The sequence below is a fragment of the Bufo bufo genome, chromosome 1 (genome assembly GCF_905171765.1).
Source record: "Bufo bufo chromosome 1, aBufBuf1.1, whole genome shotgun sequence".
In the NCBI taxonomy this organism is placed as follows: Eukaryota; Metazoa; Chordata; class Amphibia; order Anura; family Bufonidae; genus Bufo; species Bufo bufo.
This window is the reverse complement of record NC_053389.1, coordinates 280,023,478-280,045,334: the sequence shown is the minus strand read 5'-3', so window position 1 is coordinate 280,045,334 and position 21,857 is coordinate 280,023,478. Positions and strand designations below refer to the sequence as shown.

General features: G+C 44.2%; 1 protein-coding gene across 4 annotated transcripts in view; it reads left to right on the top strand.

Annotated features, from left to right (window-relative positions):
• Window positions 1–21,857, top strand: part of SGCD (sarcoglycan delta) — an 836,092-nt gene that overhangs the window by 492,901 nt on the left and 321,334 nt on the right. The window contains exon 1 of one of the 4 annotated variants that reach the window (XM_040440002.1): window positions 13,705–13,856. The exons of the other annotated variants lie outside the window; for them this stretch is intronic. The gene's annotated coding sequence lies outside the window, so the exon portion shown is untranslated. Of the gene's footprint in view, window positions 1–13,704; window positions 13,857–21,857 lie in introns of those variants that run through there. 4 annotated transcript variants of the gene reach the window in all.

Genomic DNA, 21,857 nt, shown 5'->3' with positions numbered 1-21,857 from the left:
GCAGCTGAAACTCCACTATGGCCTGCTGCTGCTCGCACAGTCTCTCCAGCATGTGCAAGGTGGAGTTCCACCTGGTGGTCACGTCGCATATGAGTTGGTGAGCGGGAAGGCCGAAGTTACGCTGTAGAGCAGACAGCCGAGCGGCGGCAGGATGAGAACGCCGGAAGCGCGCACAGGCGGCCCGCACTTTACGCAGCAGCTCTGACATGTCGGGGTAGTTGTGAATGATTTTCTGCACCACCAAATTCAGCACATGCGCCAGGCAAGAGATGTGCGTCAAACCGGCTAGTCCCAGAGCTGCAACGAGATTTCGCCCATTATCGCACACCACCAGACCGGGCTTGAGGCTCACTGGCAGCAACTACTCGTCGGTCTGTTTTTCTATACCCCGCCACAACTCCTGCGCGGTGTGGGGCCTGTCCCCGAAACACATCAGTTTCAGAACGGCCTGCTGGCGTTTACCCCTGGCTGTGCTGAAGGTGGTGAAGGTCTGTCACTGACCGGATGAGGAGGTGGTAGAAGAGGAGGAGGAAGCCGAGTCGGAAGAGAAGGGAACAGGAGGCAAAGAATGATGCCCTGCGATCGTTGGCGGCGGAAGGACGTGCGCCAAACAGCTCTCCGCCTGGGGCCCAGCCGCCACGACATTTACCCAGTATGCAGTTAGGGATATATAGCATCCCTGGCCGTGTTTACTGGTCCACGTATCTGTGGTTAGGTGGACCTTGCCACAGATGGCGTTGCGCAGTGCACACTTGATTTTATCCAATACTTGGTTGTGCAGGGAGGGAACGGCTCTCCTGGAGAAGTAGTGGCGGCTGGGAACGATGTACTGTGGGACAGCTAGCGACATGAGCTGTGTGGCGAAACCAACCTCGCCACTGGGTTTTGGAGAGGCCTGTTTATCAGCCTCTTGCCTTAGGATTATGGCCCATACTAACTTTTAAACCCCTGAACCTATTCAAGTGAATTTTGGATAGGTTTGTCCCCAAGTTATACTGTTTAAATTGATGTAAGTTATATGTATGGCCAATGTAAACTCACAAAGTTGTAACAATTTATAATAAGTGTAACTTGTCAGCTTGGGAGGAATATGCTGGGTGTGTTTCTATTGTGCCATTGTCCCATTGTGTGTTTAAATGGTGATGTCTGTCCTGTTGTCTGCACATGTGTATTGGCGATCTCCCTTTGTCCTGAGAGATAATTGGATTGCTCTTCGGTTGTCTCCGGGACAGAGGGGAGGAAACCATGATGCATTGTGGGGATATGTTGTATCTGTCCTATGTCACAGTCTTCGATCTGGTCCCCTAGGGGCGTGTACACCAGATGGGCTTGGTTGTTTTATACTTCCCTGTGGGCGGACCTGTAATTGCAACAACTGTAATAAAAAACAGGCTGGGTGTGCCAGCACCTCAGACCACTGCTTGACCCTCAACACGGAGCCTTGTCTCGTTATTGGGGGATCCGCTGTATGCTGTTAGAGACTGATTGCCACGAGTGTAAGCTGATTCCTGTTCGTCTGCTAGCAGCTATTCGTGAGGTTCCAGTTTGGAGTGCTACTTTGTATCCAGTTCGGGAGTTTAGGTGTTCTGCAGTAGCTGGGCCTGTCTCTCAGAAAGGGGCATATCGCCTAAACGAATTTTAACCCCTTGTCTGCTGAAACGGTCCGTTACAAGCTGTTTGAAGCTGTCCGTCTCCACCAGCCTGAATGACAGCATTTCAAAGGCCAGTAGTTTAGAAATGGGAATGAGGGTGGCTAGGTGGGAATTTACGCTTTCTCTCAAAGGTTTGTGAGATAGAGAGCTGAACGCTTCCGTGTGACATGGTGGAGATGCTTGGTGACGGAGGTGGTGTTGTTGGTGGCACATCCTCTGTTTGCTGGGCGGCAGGTGCCAACGCTCCTCCAGAGGCTGAGGAAGAGGCCGAGGCAGCAGCAGAAGAGGGAGCAGGAGGGGGCTTTCTTGGTTTTTAAGGTGCTTACTCCACTGCAGCCCGTGTCTCGCATGTAGATGCCTGGTCATGCAGGTTGTGCTAAGGTTCAGAACGTTAATGCCTCGGTTCAGGCACTGATGGGTCTTGTCATCAGCACATTGTGTGAAGAAGTGCCATGCCAGGGAACTCCTTGAAGCTGCCTTTGGTGTGCTCGGTCTCTGTTGACGGTGACCAGTAGCAGGCGAACTGTTTTGGCGACGGCTGCTCTGCTTTTGCACCCTGCTCCCGCTTTTGCTACGCTGTTGGCTCGGTCTCACCACTGCCTCTTCCTCCGAACTCTGAAAGTCAGTGGCACGACCTTCATTACATGTGCAGTCTAGGACCTCATCGTCCCCTGCATCGTCTTCCACCCAGTCTTCCTCCCTGACCTCCTTTTCTGTCTGCACACTGCAGAAAGACGCAGCAGTTGGCACCTGTGTTTCATCATCATCAGAGACGTGCTGAGGTGGTATTCCCATGTCCTCATCAGGAAACATAAGTTGTTGTGCGTCAGTGCATTCTATGTCTTCCACCCCTGGGGAAGGGCTAGGTGGATGCCCTTGGGAAACCCTGCCAGCAGAGTCTTTAAACAGCATAAGAGACTGCTGGATGACTTGAGGCTCAGACAGGTTCCCGATATGCACGGGGGTGATGTGACAGACTAATGGGCATGGGTTTCAGGCACCACCTGTGCGCTTTCTGCAGAAGACTGGGTGGGAGATAATGTGAACGTGCTGGATCCACTGTCGGCCACCATCCTTAGAACGGCATTAGGCCCGACCAAATATCGCTGTAGATTCTGGCGGCTACTGGGACCTGAGGTAGTAGGTTCAGTAGGACGTGTAGCTGTGGCAGAACAGCCATGTCCTCTCCCTGTACCAGAGGCTCCACCAACACCACCACCCTTATTAGATGTTTGCCTCATAGTTAGCATTCACAAAGCAAAGTAAAAAGTGGTTAAGTATGTTAAAAATAATTAACCGCCAATATAAACCCTGATGTAGGGTATTGCACTCTATTTATTTTTTTTTACTCTATATGACAGCGGTATTTGTGTCCTAAATGTGACAGTCACCTAATCACGTGTAATCACAGATGTGCAGTATATGAAAAAAAGTTATTTTTTTCACCACAGTATCCTAATAGCCGTATTTGTGGCCTAAATGTGACAGTCACCTATGCAAGTGTAATCACAGATGTGCAATATATGAAAAAAAGAGTTTTTTTCACCACAGTATCCTAAAAGCCTTATTTGTGGCCTAAATGTGACAGTCACCTATGCACGTGTAATCACAGATGTGCAGTATATGTAAAAAAGGGTTTTTTTCACCACAGTATCCTAAAAGCCCTATTTGTGGCCTAAATGTGACAGTCACCTATGCAAGTGTAATCACAGATGTGCAGTATATGAAAAAAAGTTTTTTTTTTAACAACAGTAGCCTAATAGCCGTATTTGTGGCCTAAATGTGACAGTCACCTATGCACGGGTAATCACAGATGTGCAGTATATGAAAAAAAGTAGTTTTTTTCACCACAGTATCCTAATAGCCGTATTTGTGGCCTAAATGTGACAGTCACCTATGCAAGTGTAATCACAGATATGCAGTATATGAAAAAAAGTTTTTTTTTCACCACAGTATCCTAAAAGCCTTATTTGTGGCCTAAATGTGACAGTCACCTATGTAAGTGTAATCACAGATGTGCAGTATATGAAAAAAAAATTTTTTTTTAACAACAGTAACCTAATAGCCGTATTTGTGGCCTAAATGTGACAGTCACCTATGCACATGTAATCACAGATGTGCACTATATCAGAGGGTCTTTTCACCACAGTATCCTAAAAGCCTTATTTGTGGCCTAAATGTGACAGTCACCTATGCACGTGTAATCACAGATGTGCAGTATATGAAAAAAAGTTTTTTCTTCACCACAGTATCCTAATAGCCGTATTTCTGGCCTAAATGTGACAGTCACCTATGCAAGTGTAATCACAGATGTGCTGTATATGAAAAAAAGTGTTTTTTTCACCACAGTATCCTAAAAGCCTTATTTGTGGCCTAAATGTGACAGTCACCTATGCAAGTGTAATCACAGATGTGCAGTATATGAAAAAAAAAGGTTTCTTTTAACAACAGTAACCTAATAGCCGTATTTGTGGCTTAAATGTGACAGTCACCTATGCACGTGTAATCCCAGATGTGCAGTATATCAGAGGGATTTTTCACCACAGTATCCTAAAAGCCTAATTTGTGGCCTAAATGTGACAGTCACCTATGCAAGTGTAATCACAGATGTGCAATATATGAAAAAAAGGTTTTTTTTCACCACAGTATCCTAAAATCCTTATTTGTGGCCTAAATGTGACAGTCACCTATGCACGTGTAATCACAGATGTGTAGTATATGAAAAATAGTTTTTTTTTAACAACAGTAACCTAATAGTCGTATTTGTGGCCTAAATGTGACAGTCACCTATGCACGGGTAATCACAGATGTGCAGTATATGAAAAAAAGTAGTTTTTTTCACCACAGTATCCTAATAGCCGTATTTGTGGCCTAAATGTGACAGTCACCTATGCAAGTGTAATCACAGATATGCAGTATATGAAAAAAAGTTTTTTTTTCACCACAGTATCCTAAAAGCCTTATTTGTGGCCTAAATGTGACAGTCACCTATGCAAGTGTAATCACAGATATGCAGTATATGAAAAAAAGTTTTTTTTTCACCACAGTATCCTAAAAGCCTTATTTGTGGCCTAAATGTGACAGTCACCTATGTAAGTGTAATCACAGATGTGCAGTATATGAAAAAAATTTTTTTTTTTAACAACAGTAACCTAATAGCCGTATTTGTGGCCTAAATGTGACAGTCACCTATGCACATGTAATCACAGATGTGCACTATATCAGAGGGTCTTTTCACCACAGTATCCTAAAAGCCTTATTTGTGGCCTAAATGTGACAGTCACCTATGCACGTGTAATCACAGATGTGCAGTATATGAAAAAAAGTTTTTTTTTCACCACAGTATCCTAATAGCCGTATTTCTGGCCTAAATGTGACAGTCACCTATGCAAGTGTAATCACAGATGTGCTGTATATGAAAAAAAGTGTTTTTTTCACCACAGTATCCTAAAAGCCTTATTTGTGGCCTAAATGTGACAGTCACCTATGCAAGTGTAATCACAGATGTGCAGTATATGAAAAAAAAAGGTTTCTTTTAACAACAGTAACCTAATAGCCGTATTTGTGGCTTAAATGTGACAGTCACCTATGCACGTGTAATCCCAGATGTGCAGTATATCAGAGGGATTTTTCACCACAGTATCCTAAAAGCCTAATTTGTGGCCTAAATGTGACAGTCACCTATGCAAGTGTAATCACAGATGTGCAATATATGAAAAAAAGGTTTTTTTTTCACCACAGTATCCTAAAATCCTTATTTGTGGCCTAAATGTGACAGTCACCTATGCACGTGTAATCACAGATGTGTAGTATATGAAAAATAGTTTTTTTTTAACAACAGTAACCTAATAGTCGTATTTGTGGCCTAAATGTGACAGTCACCTATGCACATGTAATCACAGATGTGCACTATATCATAGGGTTTTTTCACCACAGTATCCTAAAAGCCTTATTTGTGGCCTAAATGTGACAGTCACCTATGCACGTGTAATCACAGATGTGCAGTATATGAAAAAAAGTTTTTTTTTCACCACAGTATCCTAAAAGCCTTATTTGTTCCCTAAATGTGACAGTCACCTATGCAAGTGTAATCACAGATGTGCAGTATATGAAAAAAAGGGTTTTTTTTAACAACAGTAACCTAATAGCAGTATTTGTGGCTTAAATGTGACAGTCCCTTATGCACTTGTAATCCCAGATGTGCAGTATATCAGAGGGATTTTTCACCACAGTATCCTAAAAGCCTTATTTGTGGCCTAAATGTGACAGTCACCTATGCAAGTGTAATCACAGATGTGCAATATATGAAAGCACAGTAAGCAAAACGCTGTATTTCTGGACTAGCAGACATGCAGATAGATAGTGCTGGTGCACTATCGTTGCATAAAATGCCTGCCGATTATGTATTGATATTGACAAACTGAAGTAAAAAAAAGTTTGTTTTCAGCAGTAGTTGGCTCAGTGCAGGCGTAAAAAAATTGTGCACTGCACCCACAAAACACATTTGATGTACATCGCTGAGTAAAAGGGCAGTTCTTGATAATATTTCTCCCTAATCTCTCCCTGACAGCAGCTGCAGCCTCTCCCTACACTAATCCGAGCAGAGTGACGGGCGGCGCTACGTGACTCCAGCTTAAATAGAGGCTGGGTCACATGCTGCAGTTGGCCAATCACAGCCATGCCAATAGTAGGCATGGCTGTGATGGCCTTTTGGGGCAAGTAGTATGACGCTTGTTGATTGGCTGCTGTGCAGCCTTTCAAAAAGCGCCAAGAAAGCGCTGAACACCGAACCCGAACTTTTACGGAAATGTTCGGGTCCGGGTGCCGAAAAACCTAAAGTTCGGTACGAACCCGAGCTTTACAGTTCGGGTTCGCTCAACTCTAATCATTTCCGAACTTTTTCCACTTTTAATGTGACCTATAAACTGTACAACTCAACTGAAAAATAAACTGAAATCTTTTTGGAAGAAAAAAATATAAAAATAAAATAATATGGTTGCATAAGTGTGCACACCCTTAAACTAATACTTGGATGGATTTTTTGCGACTGTCGTGTCTTAGGCTACTTTCACACTTGCGGCAGTGTGATCCGGCGGGCAGTTCCGTTGCTGATCTGCATGTGACTGAAAGCATTTGTGAGACGCATCCGGATGCGGATCCGTCTCACAAATGCATTGCAAGAACGGATCCATCTCTCCGCTTGTTATGCGGACAGACGCATCTGTCTTGTATCTTTTTTCAAATTTTTACCGGATCCGGCATTCCGGTATTTTGAATGCTGGATCCGGCACTAATACATTCCTATGGGGAAAAATGCCGGAGATAAAACCGTAGCATGCTACGGTTTTCTTTTTTGCCTGATCAGTCAAAAAGACTGAACTGAAGACATCCTGATGCATCCTGAACGGATTACTCTCCATTCAGAATGCATGGGGATAAAACTGATCAGTTCTTTTCCGGTATAGAACCCCTGTGACGGAACTCTATGCCGGAAAAGAATAACGCAAGTGTGAAAGTACCCTTAGTTGCAGCATGTCACATGTCGCAGTGCAACTGTGGAGGTCACTGTTAAAGAGGCGTTCACTGTGGATGTTACTGTTAAGGGGGCAGGCCGCTGTGGAGGTCACTGTTAAGGGGTGGACACTGTGGAGGTCACTGTTAAGGGGGCAGGTCCCATTTTAAAGTGGCGGGGCACTATAAGGGGTCAGTGTTAAGGGGTGGGGGACTGTGGAGTTCACTGTTTAAGGGCCAGGGTGCTGTAGAGGTCACTGTTATGGGGGATACTGTTGATATCTTTTAACGACACACACAAACATTAAATGAAATAGATGAAATATACCCGTGTGAAGCCGGGTCCTTCTGCTAGTTGTAAATAAATACAACTTTTCATCTGAATAATCTTACAAAATATAACCTCTGAATACTGCAAACATTCTTAAAAAAAATTTGCCTTACAAAACAGATGTCCTTGAAGGCATTCCATAGTTTAGTTTCATTATCCAATATATAGACAGGTCTACCGACTTGCTGTCATATGTGCTGCATCTGACCCGAGGACACCAATTTCTATTAGATCACTCTGCAGCTCTTCATTGGGACACTGCCCATCAGCAATTTACCAATTAAACTGGGAAACGACCCCAACTATATTAACACAACCAAGAGGGTAAGGCCTTATTCACACGTCAGTGTTCGGTCAGTGATTTCCATCAGTGACTGTGAGCCAAAACCAGGAATGGAGGCTACACAGAGATAAGGTATAAGGGAAAGATCCGCACCTGTTCTGACTAGAGACGCTACTGGTTTTGGCTCACAATCACTGACCGAACACTGACTGTGTGAATAAGGCCTTAAAGCAGGGTTTCTCAACTCCGGTCCTCGGGACCCACCTACCAGTCATGTTTTCAGGATTTGAGCACGTGATATAATTAGTATCCGTGCATCAGGACTTACCTCCGGTATTCATTCTGTGGGATACTCTGAAATCCAGACCGGTAGGTGGGTCCCGAGGATCGGAGTTGAGAAACCCTGCCTTAAAGGGAGTTTGTCATCTGGAAAATCAGTATTAACCTAAGCCCAATTCCTTCTAGTGCTCCTTCCTGGTCTAATAAACATACCTTTTGCTCTTCAATTCGTCCTTGCATCTTTGAGAAAAGACTCTCCTATTTGCAAATTAGTCATTCAATGCACCAAAGGCAGGGCTGTGTCCCTTGGTACAACACAGCTCCACTGTATTCTCCTCCCAGTGCCACAGTTGTTTCATTGACAGGCCTAGATTCTCCTCTGTCATTGAGCCTAGCCCTTCCAGCCAAACAACTTTGGAAGACATTGAGAAGAAAATGCAGAGAAGCTATCGTGCACAGAAAGACTATTCAACTCATCTTCCTCAGCTCCTGTGGGAAAAGACCCTTAGTCCTCCGGCCCTCCTTCCTAGATCTTCCCCTTAATTGCTAACCCCTCCTCCATTCATGCACCCTATATCACTTTCTAGCTCCCCTACACCTCTATTTGTCATGCTACTTCTGTAGACTGCTGAGGACAATGATTGGCTGCAGTGTCCAGGTACATCACCAATGCTGTTTGCAAAGACCAGCGCCACAGAGCACAGCGCTAGAGAAACGGGTGAGTATATCATGTTTCTTTATCTTCAGACATTGTAGAAATTGTCTGGGATTTTTAGTTATCTTGGACAACCCCTTTAACTAAGCCTAGAAAGTTGCACAAGTTAGGCTAACCAGCAGCAACAGCGCTCAATGGACCTCATTGACTTAAAGGTCTCTTTAGACAGGATGATACAGCAGGCGATTATCAGGAAGGAAGCGTTCTTTCCCGGCAATCGCCTGCTTGTCAGTGGTGGAAAGCAACATGCAGCCATCTTCTCCACATTATAGGGAGGTGTTTAGACCACACGATCTGCTGCCGGCAAACATCAATTTTTGTATCCGCACAATGCTCATTCATTGGGTAATCGGCGGCTCCTTTAAACCGCCAGATTATCACTAACGAGCGTTCCTATGAGCGCTCGTTAGCGATTATCTGCTGCATTTTGGCCCATGTAAGGGACCCTTTATACTGGGGTTCATTAAGTTTCATCTTGGTGTCCATCATAGTGAAGAACAGCACTACATTCTATACTATTCTTCCTGTCAAGGATGGATTCTGCAATGGAGGCTCCTTATGGAGCCTTTGATTCAGATGTGCACATAGCCTTACTGAGGACCCTGTACAGAAATAAGTAATATTATATCAAATCTGATCCTTAGTTATAATCTGTATTAAAGCCCAGAGCTGCATTTGCAATACTGCTGGTTTTAATAGGAAACAGTCAACAAGCCTGTTAAAGGGCATACCGATAACAATTTAGTTGAGCCCCTAGAACGCAGCAATCTGCATTGCACTGCATTATGGGACAGTTTATTTTTCCTACATCAAACTGTAGATCTCTTTTTAAATAAGATTGAAGTCGATATCTATCAAAATTTAATGATGACAGAAGGTTCTGGGCACCTTTAAAGGGCATCCACTCCCATTTACAATCATTTCTTCGGCGTGTCCATTTAATGTCACTTTAAGAAAGTGTCTGCCAGAAATAAGGTGATAAAGCCTGGTTATAGCTTAACGCACTACAGAATAAAGCCTCTTCCCTTGAAGGACATAAAAAACCTCATGAAGTCAAGAACCACAAAGCTGTCTCTCTACATGGGTATTTATCCCCCCCACCACGTAATGAGTGGCAGAGTACAGAAGATCAGACAGGTGACAGCGTTACTTCCTAATTGCCCAGCAACGCCTTGCTGATTCCTGAGATAAACATCCTTGGATTACAGCACTGAACATCCTCAGTCTCACATACTGAAACTGTTACAGAAAAAACAGACAGTAACCAATTCCAATCCACATTTTAGTTTTCCGCTGCAGATTAGAAGATAAAAGCCAGAATCTCATTGGATAGGAAACAAGGACATTTTAAATGCTTAAAGGGAACCTGTCATGTTGAATACGGTGTCTGAGCTGAAAGTACCATATTAGAGAGCAGAAGGAGCTGAGCAGATTGATATAAAGCTTTATAGGAAAAAAATTCTGTATAACTTGTATTTTATTCCCTTAAATTCCTGCTGATTCTGGACTTTGAAGTCAAGGAGGCGGTCCTATCAGTGATTGACAGCTTTCTCTGTATACACAATCATAGAGGAAAGGCTGTCAATCACTGATAGGACCGTCTCCTTGATTTCAAAGTCCAGAATGAGCAGGAATTTAAAGGGGTTCTGCAGTTATTTTAAACTGATGATCTATACTCTGGATAGATCATCAGCATCTGATCGGCGGGGGTCCGACACCCGGGACCCCCGCCTATGAGCTGTTTGAGAAGGCAGCGGTGCCGCGGCCTTCTCACTGTTTACCGCAGGCACAGTGACGTCACGACTTGTATCAACTGGCCTGGGTGGGGCTAAGCTCCATTCAAGTGAACGGAGCTTAGCCGCGCCCAGGCCAGTGATACTAGTTGTGACGTCACTGGGCCAGCGGCAAACAGCTATATATCAATCTGCTCAGCTCCTCCTGCTCTATAATATGCTGCCTGCAGCTCAGACACCATATTCAACGTGACAGGTTCCAATTAAAAACTTTCATTTTTCCAAAGTAGGGTGTTATCGCCAACAATGAGACTTCCTATTAGAACAGTTCTATTCATGAGGCCCAATTTTTCACCTAAAGGGGTTTTCCTATGATTAATGTATTAAATGAAAATCAGACATTATATAGTACATGACATTCTCTAACAAAGCTAGAACCGGCCCTATACCTCACATGAATCCAGAGATATCCCCATACATTGCTCCAATTGCTCAGCCAGATTAGGGGCATGTCCTTTCTTATAGGGCACGTCTTTTCTGCTGCAGCTCTCTCCCTATCACAGATCAGGGGACATATCCTTTCTGCTGCAGCTCTCTCCCTATCACAGATCAGGGGACATATCCTTTCTGCTGCAGCTCTCTCCCTATCACAGATCAGGGGACATATCCTTTCTGCTGCAGCTCTCTCTCCCTATCACAGATCAGGGGACATATCCTTTCTGCTGCAGCTCTCTCTCTATCACAGATCAGTGGACATATCCTTTCTGCTGCAGCTCTCTCCCTATCACAGATCAGGGGACATATCCTTTCTGCTGCAGCTCTCTCCCTATCACAGATCAGTGGACATATCCTTTCTGCTGCATCTCTCTCCCTATCACAGATCAGTGGACATACCCTTTCTACTGCAGCTCTCTCCCTATCACAGATCAGGGGACATATCCTTTCTGCTGCATCTCTCTCCCTATCACAGATCAGAGGACATATCCTTTCTGCTGCAGCTCTCTCCCTATCACAGATCAGGGGACATATCCTTTCTGCTGCAGCTCTCTCTCCCTATCACAGATCAGGGGACATATCCTTTCTGCTGCAGCTCTCTCTCTATCACAGATCAGTGGACATATCCTTTCTGCTGCAGCTCTCGCCCTATCACAGATCAGTGGACATATCCTTTCTGCTGCATCTCTCTCCCTATCACAGATCAGTGGACATACCCTTTCTACTGCAGCTCTCTCCCTATCACAGATCAGGGGACATATCCTTTCTGCTGCATCTCTCTCCCTATCACAGATCAGGGGACATATCCTTTCTGCTGCAGCTCTCTCCCTACCACAGATCAGGGGACATATCCTTTCTGCTGCAGCTCTCTCTCTCTATCACAGATCAGGGGACATATCCTTTCTGCTGCAGCTCTCTCTCCCTATCACAGATCAGGGGACATATCCTTTCTGCTGCAGCTCTCTCCCTGTCACAGATCAGTGGACATATCCTTTCTGCTGCAGCTCTCTCCCTATCACAGATCAGGGGACATATCCTTTCTGCTGCAGCTCTCTCCCTATCACAGATCAGGGGACATATCCTTTCTGCTGCAGCTCTCTCCCTATCACAGATCAGTGGACATATCCTTTCTGCTGCATCTCTCTCCCTATCACAGATCAGTGGACATACCCTTTCTACTGCAGCTCTCTCCCTATCACAGATCAGGGGACATATCCTTTCTGCTGCATCTCTCTCCCTATCACAGATCAGAGGACATATCCTTTCTGCTGCAGCTCTCTCCCTATCACAGATCAGGGGACATATCCTTTCTGCTGCAGCTCTCTCTCCCTATCACAGATCAGGGGACATATCCTTTCTGCTGCAGCTCTCTCTCTATCACAGATCAGTGGACATATCCTTTCTGCTGCAGCTCTCGCCCTATCACAGATCAGTGGACATATCCTTTCTGCTGCATCTCTCTCCCTATCACAGATCAGTGGACATACCCTTTCTACTGCAGCTCTCTCCCTATCACAGATCAGGGGACATATCCTTTCTGCTGCATCTCTCTCCCTATCACAGATCAGGGGACATATCCTTTCTGCTGCAGCTCTCTCCCTACCACAGATCAGGGGACATATCCTTTCTGCTGCAGCTCTCTCTCTCTATCACAGATCAGGGGACATATCCTTTCTGCTGCAGCTCTCTCTCCCTATCACAGATCAGGGGACATATCCTTTCTGCTGCAGCTCTCTCCCTGTCACAGATCAGTGGACATATCCTTTCTGCTGCAGCTCTCTCCCTATCACAGATCAGGGGACATATCCTTTCTGCTGCAGCTCTCTCTCTCTATCACAGATCAGGGGACATATCCTTTCTGCTGCAGTTCTTTCCGTGACTATTTTAGTTGAAAAATAGTCGCAGGTCCCATTTTTAACTAGCCGTGCAACAATATTTAGTTGCACAGCCGGTTTCATGGGCCGGAAAGGACGGAGTGGGGGGGGGTGAGTGGGAGGTGGTGGAAACTGGTGTAAATGTTGGTGAAAAGCTATGCCATGGCATAGTTTTTAATCCAGGTGCCAGGACTGCCATAGATGCGTCTTCATTTGAAACGAGGCGCGCGCCTCTTCATAAATTAGGGGGGAAATAAAACCAGCCTAAAAAACCAATGCCCCAGTGTCTCTATCAAAGGTTTGCATTGTCGCTTGCTTCAGTAGTGTGCTGGGTTCTGATCCGAACCTTTTGCATGGAGTTGGTATGATAGGTTTATGGGCTGCCTTTGAAATTTTCCTGTGTGAGATAGGGAAATTAGACGGTCAGCCCCACCGCTAACAGGGATGGGGGGGGTGACAAATGGCGCACTGCGCTGCAGAATATGTGGGCGCTATAAACAGATCAGACATGAGCAATACTTGCTGTCATTTTCTTCTAGTCAGTGAAGCGTTTTGTGTAGATATCCTATAATAATCTGACTTGCGGGCGCACACTTTTGTTTCTGGTCTGTTTATTTCTATGATAAGTATCATTATCTCGAGCCCTGGGGGTATTCAGGAGGAAGAAGAGGAAGCCCAGTAATGTAAAGCATGTGTTCCCCACTTCATGTCAGTGAGCAGAGAGCAGGAGCTGTTAAGATCCTGGCAGCTTCTCCATGCAATAGCGAGGCCGCAAGGCTTCAATAGAGATGAGGTAGAGAGCAGGAAATTCTTAGGGGCTGGGCAGGGTCTTGGCTGCAAGTTTGTGACTGGAAAATGTGAGGCAGAGACAGTGCAGGCATTGGAGCTCAGGCCTGGCTGACTGGGTACAGTGAAGTCCGTGGAGCCCTCCTCTCCCTGCTATGCTGGTGGCCAGGGGCTTGTTTATGTCCAGATATTGAAAGGTAAGGACATCACGATTAGAAGTTTACAGGGGTTGTCCAGGCTGCTTTGGGGGTCTGGTGACACGACTGACAGGGCTAATCTAACACAAACTGTGGGCGGTGATGTCACACAAGGAAGCATGCAGCTAGCCATACTTCCCAGTTCCCTACTTCTCACCTTCTTCGAAACTTATCCATGTTTGTAAGTTATTAGATTTACTATGGTACCCCAGAACATGTCCGTCTTAGGTCCTAACTGCCTATTACTGAGTATTCTTTCATGATGTATTGCTGTTTTATGCTTATCAGATGGAAATGTAATACATGTCACGCAGACAGATGTATTGCGGTTCTCTACCACCTGTTGTATGGAGGTGTTATACGTCACCCCTAGATTTCTCTAAGGTCATGCTTTACCCACATTTGATGCAGCTTTCTTGCCGTGTACCATGGGACTTCTCAATATGGTGCTGTACGAAGTCACCCTATATCGACGAGAAATGCAGACTCAGCTCTGTCGTAAGGAACCTCAAGGATTTCGTCTGCTTCTGGACAACCTCCAGGCACGTGGCTCCAGCGTGTTGATGAGGTCTTAGATCGGCTTTTGAGTTATACAGTATGAATGTAATAGAAGCGGTGTCCCTCTGAAGACCCCCCTTTATTTCCCAGAGAATTTTAGTGCATTACACATTTGGGCTCATTCACACGACCGTATGTATTTTGTGGTCCGCAAAAAAAACGGATGACGTCCGTGTATTCTGTATTTTGCGGAACAGAACAGCTGGCCCCGAATAAAATAGTCCTATCATTGTCCGTGATGCGGACAATAATAGGACATGTTCTATTTTTTTGCTAAATGGCCATACGGAAATGGTATGCACACGGAGTACCTTCCATTTTATTTTTTTCGGATGCACGGGTCTGAAAAAAAATGAAAAAACGGAACGGACACGGAAAGAAAATACGTTTGTGTGCATGAGCCCTTAATAACTTGACTCCCATTGATAACTTCTGCCAGACCTCCCCATGATCAGGGCAGCATTGGGGTGGCAGGTGGCATGTATCATATTTATCAAATTGCGTCATCTAAAGTTGTATTGGCACATGACATTTTGTGTCGTTTTTCATTTGCAAAAAGATTATAATTATACAAAACAGGTAAGAAAACATTTTGAAAACTACTATGTGGTTACTGTGATTTAGTGCAAATGCTGCATTTTTGCCACAAAATAAAATAGCAAATTACGGAGAATACGGTGATGCAAATACTCGGACCATGCTGCATCCGAGTTGTTAATCCACAAAGGTTTGTGTTTTTCCACCTTGGTTGATCTGCGCCTGTCAAAAAGAGAAACTTTTTTCAAACTTTTTTCAGTTTTCTGTGAAACAGATCAGTAAAACCCGACCATGGATGGCATGTAGAGTTGTTGCAGTTTGCAGTGTGGATTTTGACCATGTGGCTTGTATAGGTAAAGTTTATAAAAGCGGTGTGCTTCCCCTGTATGCACGGAAACCCACAGAAAAACCACGTGTGGTTTTTCCATGGTTTTTATATGTGATCAAAAAAGTCCAGAGTAAATCCAATCATAGGGTATGTTTACATGACTTTTTTTGATGGACGCACGGCTATTAACTATGAAAACAGAAGAAACAAAGTGGTTGGAATTAGCTAATAGGATGCATCTCAGGTGCAGCATGGCCACTCCGTGTGGTCATACACTCAGGGGCCCCTGGAGTACCACCACGCTGCGTGATCATGTCTTGGTTGTGACGCGGCCATACAAGCCACTGCAGGCTCTAATTAAGATAAGTGGGACCGTACTGTTTAGTAGATCTGTATTGTTAATGGCTGCATGATATTTAGGGCTTAGTGTGCACCAGTTTTCTGGTAACCCAGAAACAGCAGTCTCTGTAAATCTTATTCCAAACAGTACTACGGCATCTCACCTACTAAGCCCCTCTGCTCCATACCTTAATCAGAGACAACTCGAGGAGGACAGAAAATGGATCTATTGATGGCCACCACAAAGGGATAGCTTTTGGGGCAATATATTGTGCATTGTGGTATATGGTTCTGATGGGATGGTATTTTGCACTATGGTATTGCTGGCCCTGCCTACTTGTGTTACCCCGCATTCTGTCAATTTGGACCCACCTACAAATGGGGTCACTTTTAGTTTTTTTCTAGGGCCACTGTAAGTTCCCAATCCGCTCCTGCAGTCACAACATTGTAGTCAAGTTGGGGGAGCAGGCACTTATTACACTAATGAGGATCCACATGATAGCCCACATGCACCTTCCATCAGCATTTCAGTAGAAGGGGCAGTCAACTCTAAAACTTTGTTGTAACTTAATATAAAATATTTGGCATTTTAATAGGGCACCCTGGGGCAGGCAAACAAGTAAGTTTGAGCAACTGGCTGGAAACAGGCGTTATGTAAATACATTGGTGGTCATTTGTTATACTGCAATACGCCTATATTAGGCGTATTTCAGGCGTAGTTGGTGGTGCGTTGTGTTGCCATCTGACACTTTTCCCCGCTCACGCCGGGTCTAAAATTTTGAGGGCGTGACGTGGGGGAGGGGAACAGCCTTCCTGATGTACCATTTTCTACGCCTGTTTCAGGCGTAGAAAAAGGTCTTAATGTTAGACAGCTAGGGAATTGTCAAACATTTAGAACTGGCGAAGGATCTGCCGAAGTTATGGAGAGGCCGGCGCCTCTTCATAACTTTGGTTTTTCCACCGCAATCTTAGGGGTTTATGCACATTTTAGACACCAGTCTTAATACATTTTATTTATATCCTCTTCTCTTGCTGACTGTGGGTGACGGTCAATTCGGTTTTGTATTCTGTTTTATTAACTTACATAAAGCTACACAGTGTTATTATGACATTAGGAAATAGAATTAAAAAAATAGGAATTTTGTAACCTACACCATGAACCTAACATTAAGCATATAAATGGTAGAGAAAGAATTTCATCGTGGGATTGTGCAGTCAGGATCTTGTCCCTGTAATAATAGATGTTCCTTGTGGTTGAAAATATCATAGGCCACCATGTTCTAATGTTCAGGGTCATAACTGTAATGTGTGTTCTCTTGGACAACAGTACACTACGCTAAATCAGTGTCCTGGGAAATCTGCATAGATTTTAATCTCTTAGGAGTCATTGACATTCCTTTTTACAGCGATCTAGGACCAGTCCTGCTTGTGCGACCCATACCTTCATGAAACAAGTGCACCACTGTGCAACAACAATCTTTATTAATGTGGGAGATACTATATCTCCTTAAGGAGAGCGCCTTATTAGCATGAGGAGTCTTATAGGCCAGGCAATGCTCCTCTGGAATTCTGTGAAGAGGGTATACAAATGAGCTTTTAGCAAGCTCTGCCTCATGCCACCATATGTAAGGTAGCTATCCTATAAGTCAATGTTCAACCTTTTAAACAGGCCTTGAGACATGACTTGGATAATAATTAAGCCAGCACCTCATCTGCAGACAGCTGTTTTCGGAGTGATTGCCCCTCATCAGTGCATAGCAGAGACTAATGGCTTAATTGGGTGAGTTAGGCTACTTTCACACTTGCGGCAGAGTGATCCGGCAAGCAGTTCCGTCAAAACGTATGCCAACTGATGGCATTTGTAAGACTAATCAGGATAAAAAAAAAAATGCATTGAAATGCATCAGGACAATGCATCCGGTGTCATCTGGAAAAACGCATCCGGCATTTTTCATTTTTAGCTTTTTTTCGGTCTGCGCATGCCCAGACTGGAAGGACGGATCCGGTATTCCGGTATTTTGAATTACAGATCCGGCACTAATACATTCTTATGGAAAAAAAATGCCGGATCGGCATTCAGGCAAGTCTTCAGTTTTTTTGGCCGGAGATAAAACCGTACCATGCTAAGGTTTTATCTTTGTCCTGATGAGTCAAAAAGACTGAACTGAAGACATCCTGATGCATCCTGAACGGATTGCTCTCCATTCAGAATGCATGGGGATAAAACTGATCAGTTCTTTTCCGGTATAGAGCCCCTAGGATGGAACTCTATGCCGGAAAAGAAAACCGCAAGTGCCGATGGACCGCCGCTCTGTACTTTCACACTAGCGGCAGGACGGATCCGACAAGCTGTTCACCCTGTGGGATCCGTCCTGCCGCTATTTTGCCTGCCGCCGGACTGCTGCTCCGTCCCCATTGACTATAACGGGGACGAGGGCGGAGGTTCGGCGCAGCACGGCAGTTCACGGTGAGAGTCGGACATGCAGTACTTTTAGTCCGGTGGCCTTTCGCGGTGCACTGCAATGCTGCACCGGAGCTCCGCCCCCGTCCACATTATAGACAATAGGGACAGAGCGGCGGTCCATCGGCACGGCGAAATAGCGGCAGGACAGATCCGACAGGGTGAACAGCCTGTCGGATCCGTCCTGCCGCTATTGTGAAAATAGCCTTATTACATCTGGTGGCATTAGAGGCAGAGCTTGCTAGGAGCTCATACCCTCTTCCCAGAATTCCAGAGGAGCATTGCCTGACCTTTAAGACTCCTCACGCTGTTTTGGCACTCTCCGTAAGGAGATGTGTAATTCCCCAAATCCTGACCTAGTCCTCTCACCCAGTTGAGCCAGTACTCTCTGCTCTGCACTAATAAAGGGTAATCCCCCGAAACAGCTGTCTGCAGATGAGGGTCTGGCTCAATTATTATTGAAGTCATGCCTCAAGGCCTGTTTAAAAGGTTGAACACTGACTTAGGCCTAGTTCACACGAACGTGTGTGATCCGTGGCCTTATATACGGCCACAGTTCCGTGTGCATTCCGCATCACGGATGCGGACCCATTCACTTCAATGGGTCCACAAATCCGGAATTGCGGAATGCCCGCACAAAACGGGACCCCTCGGAAGCACTACGGAGTGCTTCCGTGGGGTTGTGTCCCGTACTTCCGTTCCGCAAAAAGATAAAACATGTCCTATCTTTTTGCGGAACGGGCGGATCGCGGACCCATTAAAGTGAATCGGTCCGCGATCCGATGTTGCTGACCTACGGCCGGCAATCGTGCATTGCGGCCCGCAATTTGCGGGCCGCAGCACGGGCATGGGTCACACACGTTCGTGTGAACTCGGCCTTATAGGATAGATAAATAGGCATTTTAATAGGGCACCCTGGGGCAGGCAAACAAGTAAGTTTGAGCAACTGACTGGAAACAGGCGTTATGTAAATACATTGGTGGTCATTTGTTATACTGAAATACGCCTATATTAGGCGTATTTCAGGCGTAGTTGGTGGTGCGTTACATCTGGTGGTATTAAAGGCATAGCTTGTTAAGATACCATTTGCATACCCTCAATCCTTAGTCATAGCATATAACTGAAAAAACATATCTACCCTAAAATATTTGTTGGGGCTGCAAAACACATCCCGTATTGATTAGTAAATTATTTTCATGCAGAAGTTTAACGTTGTCTCTTCATATCATTATATATGATTAGCATAATGTATAAAACTGTATTGCAAAAACATACAAAATAGATAATCTCAATGTGTTTAACATAAAGAGCCAAAAAGTTACCCTGTTTAACAACTTTCTTTTTGTGGTCAACCCCCTAAATGATCTATCTGTACATGCTTTTTCAATTTTCTTGAAATAGAAGCCCCTGTTGTCGCCCGCATTTACCTCCTTAAAGTGGTGAGTCAACATCGATATATTAGAGGTATTCTTTACCTTAAAGGGGTTAACCGATGACTAATGTAAAAAATGAAAATCAGACAGCATATACTGTAGTACAGGACAGTCTCTTTCTAACAAAGCTAGAACCAGCCCTGTACACATGGATCCAGAGATCTCCCCATTCATTGCTCTGCTAGATTAATATCAAGCTGACAGCTCAAGAGGAGTGTCTGTTCTGCTGCAGCTCAGGGGGCGTGTCTCAGCTCTCCCTATCACAGCTCAGGGGGCGTGTCTCAGCTCTCCCTATCACAGCTCAGGAGGCAGCTGAAGGATGAAACTGAGCATGTGCGGCCTTCTCAGTGAGCAGGACAAACAAATAAGAAAAAAAGAAAGCAAACAACTAACAGCAGGTGGCGCTATACGGATATATTTTATTGCATAACTCAGTAGATATACAAAATGTCTAATTACATGCAATCACAAAATTATTCAGATCCAATTGCTGGTTTGAAAACTGTAGAATATTTTTTTGTGGAACAACCCCTATAACTTCAGATAAATGATGTCTCATTCTGACTTTTAGAGGACTCATGGTACACCCCACGCATTGCTTTTTGCAGAATTTGGAAGATGCAAGATATACCACGGTAGCAATGTTGCAAGTGATATAGCTGTTAATATATTACTTTTTTGGAGTGACAAAGGATGAAAAGCTTTTCTTCTACCTCCACTAGAGGACTTATCTTACATTTATTGAGGCCACATTTATAGCTGCCGGGGTATGCCAGCCGTGTTCTGTTATTTTGTCATTTAGATGTCTCCAAAAAGAGACATAGGACAGAATTAAACCACGAGTCCCTGTGTGTGTGTCTGTCAATAAAATTATTATAATTTGCAAATTTGGTCAATCTGCAGTGAAATCCACATGTGAACATACCCTTAAAGGGCTTTTCTGATATTCCAATATTAACCACTTAAGGACCACAGGTTTATACCCCCCTAAAGACCAGGCCCTTTTTTACAAATCGGCACTACACTACTTTCACCGTTTATTGCTCGGTCATGCAACTTACCACCCAAATGAATTTTACCTCCTTTTCTTCTCACTAATAGAGCTTTCATTTGGTGGTATTTCATTGCTGCTGACATTTTTACTTTTTTTGTTATTAATCGAAATTTAACGATTTTTTTGCAAAAAAATGACATTTTTCACTTTCAGTTGTAAAATTTTGCAAAAAAAACGAGATCCATATAGAAATTTTGCTCTAAATTTATAGTTCTACATGTCTTTGATAAAAAAAAAATGTTTGGGTAAAAAAAAAATGGTTTGGGTAAAAGTTATAGCGTTTACAAACTATGGTACAAAAATGTGAATTTCCGCTTTTTGAAGCAGCTCTGACTTTCTGAGCACCTGTCATGTTTCCTGAGGTTCTACAATGGCCAGACAGTACAAACACCCCACAAATGACCCCATTTCGGAAAGTACACACCCTAAGGTATTCGTTGATGGGCATAGTGAGTTCATAGAACTTTTTATTTTTTGTCACAAGTTAGCGGAAAATGATGAATCATATTCCACTAACTTGTGACAAAAAATAAAAACTTCTATGAACTCACTATGCCCATCACGAAATACCTTGGGGTCTCTTCTTTCCAAAATGGGGTAACTTGTGGGGTAGTTATACTGCCCTGGCATTCTAGGGGCCCAAATGTGTGGTAAGGAGTTTGAAATCAAATTCTGTAAAAAATGACCTGTGAAATCCGAAAGGTGCTCTTTGGAATATGGGCCCCTTTGCCCACCTAGGCTGCAAAAAGTGTCACACATCTGGTATCTCTGTATTCAGGAGAAGTTGAGGAATGTGTTTTGGGGTGTCTTTTTACATATACCCATGCTGGGTGAGATAAATATCTTGGTCAAATGCCAACTTTGTATAAAAAAAATGGGAAAAGTTGTCTTTTGCCAAGATATTTCTCTCACCCAGCATGGGTATATGTAAAATGACACCCCAAAACACATTCCCCACCTTCTCCTGAGTACGGCAATACCAGATGTGTGACACTTTTCTGCAGCCTAGGTGGGCAAAGGGGCCCATATTCCAAAGAGCACCTTTCGGATTTCACAGGTCATTTTTTACAGAATTTGATTTCAAACTCCTTACCACACATTCGGGCCCCTAGAATGCCAGGGCAGTATAACTACCCCACAAGTGACCCCATTTTGGAAAGAAGACACCCCAAGGTATTCCGTAAGGGGCATGGCAAGTTCCTAGAATTTTTTATTTTTTGTCACAAGTTAGTGGAAAATGATGATTTTTTTATTTTATTTTTTTTCATACAAAGTCTCATATTCCACTAAC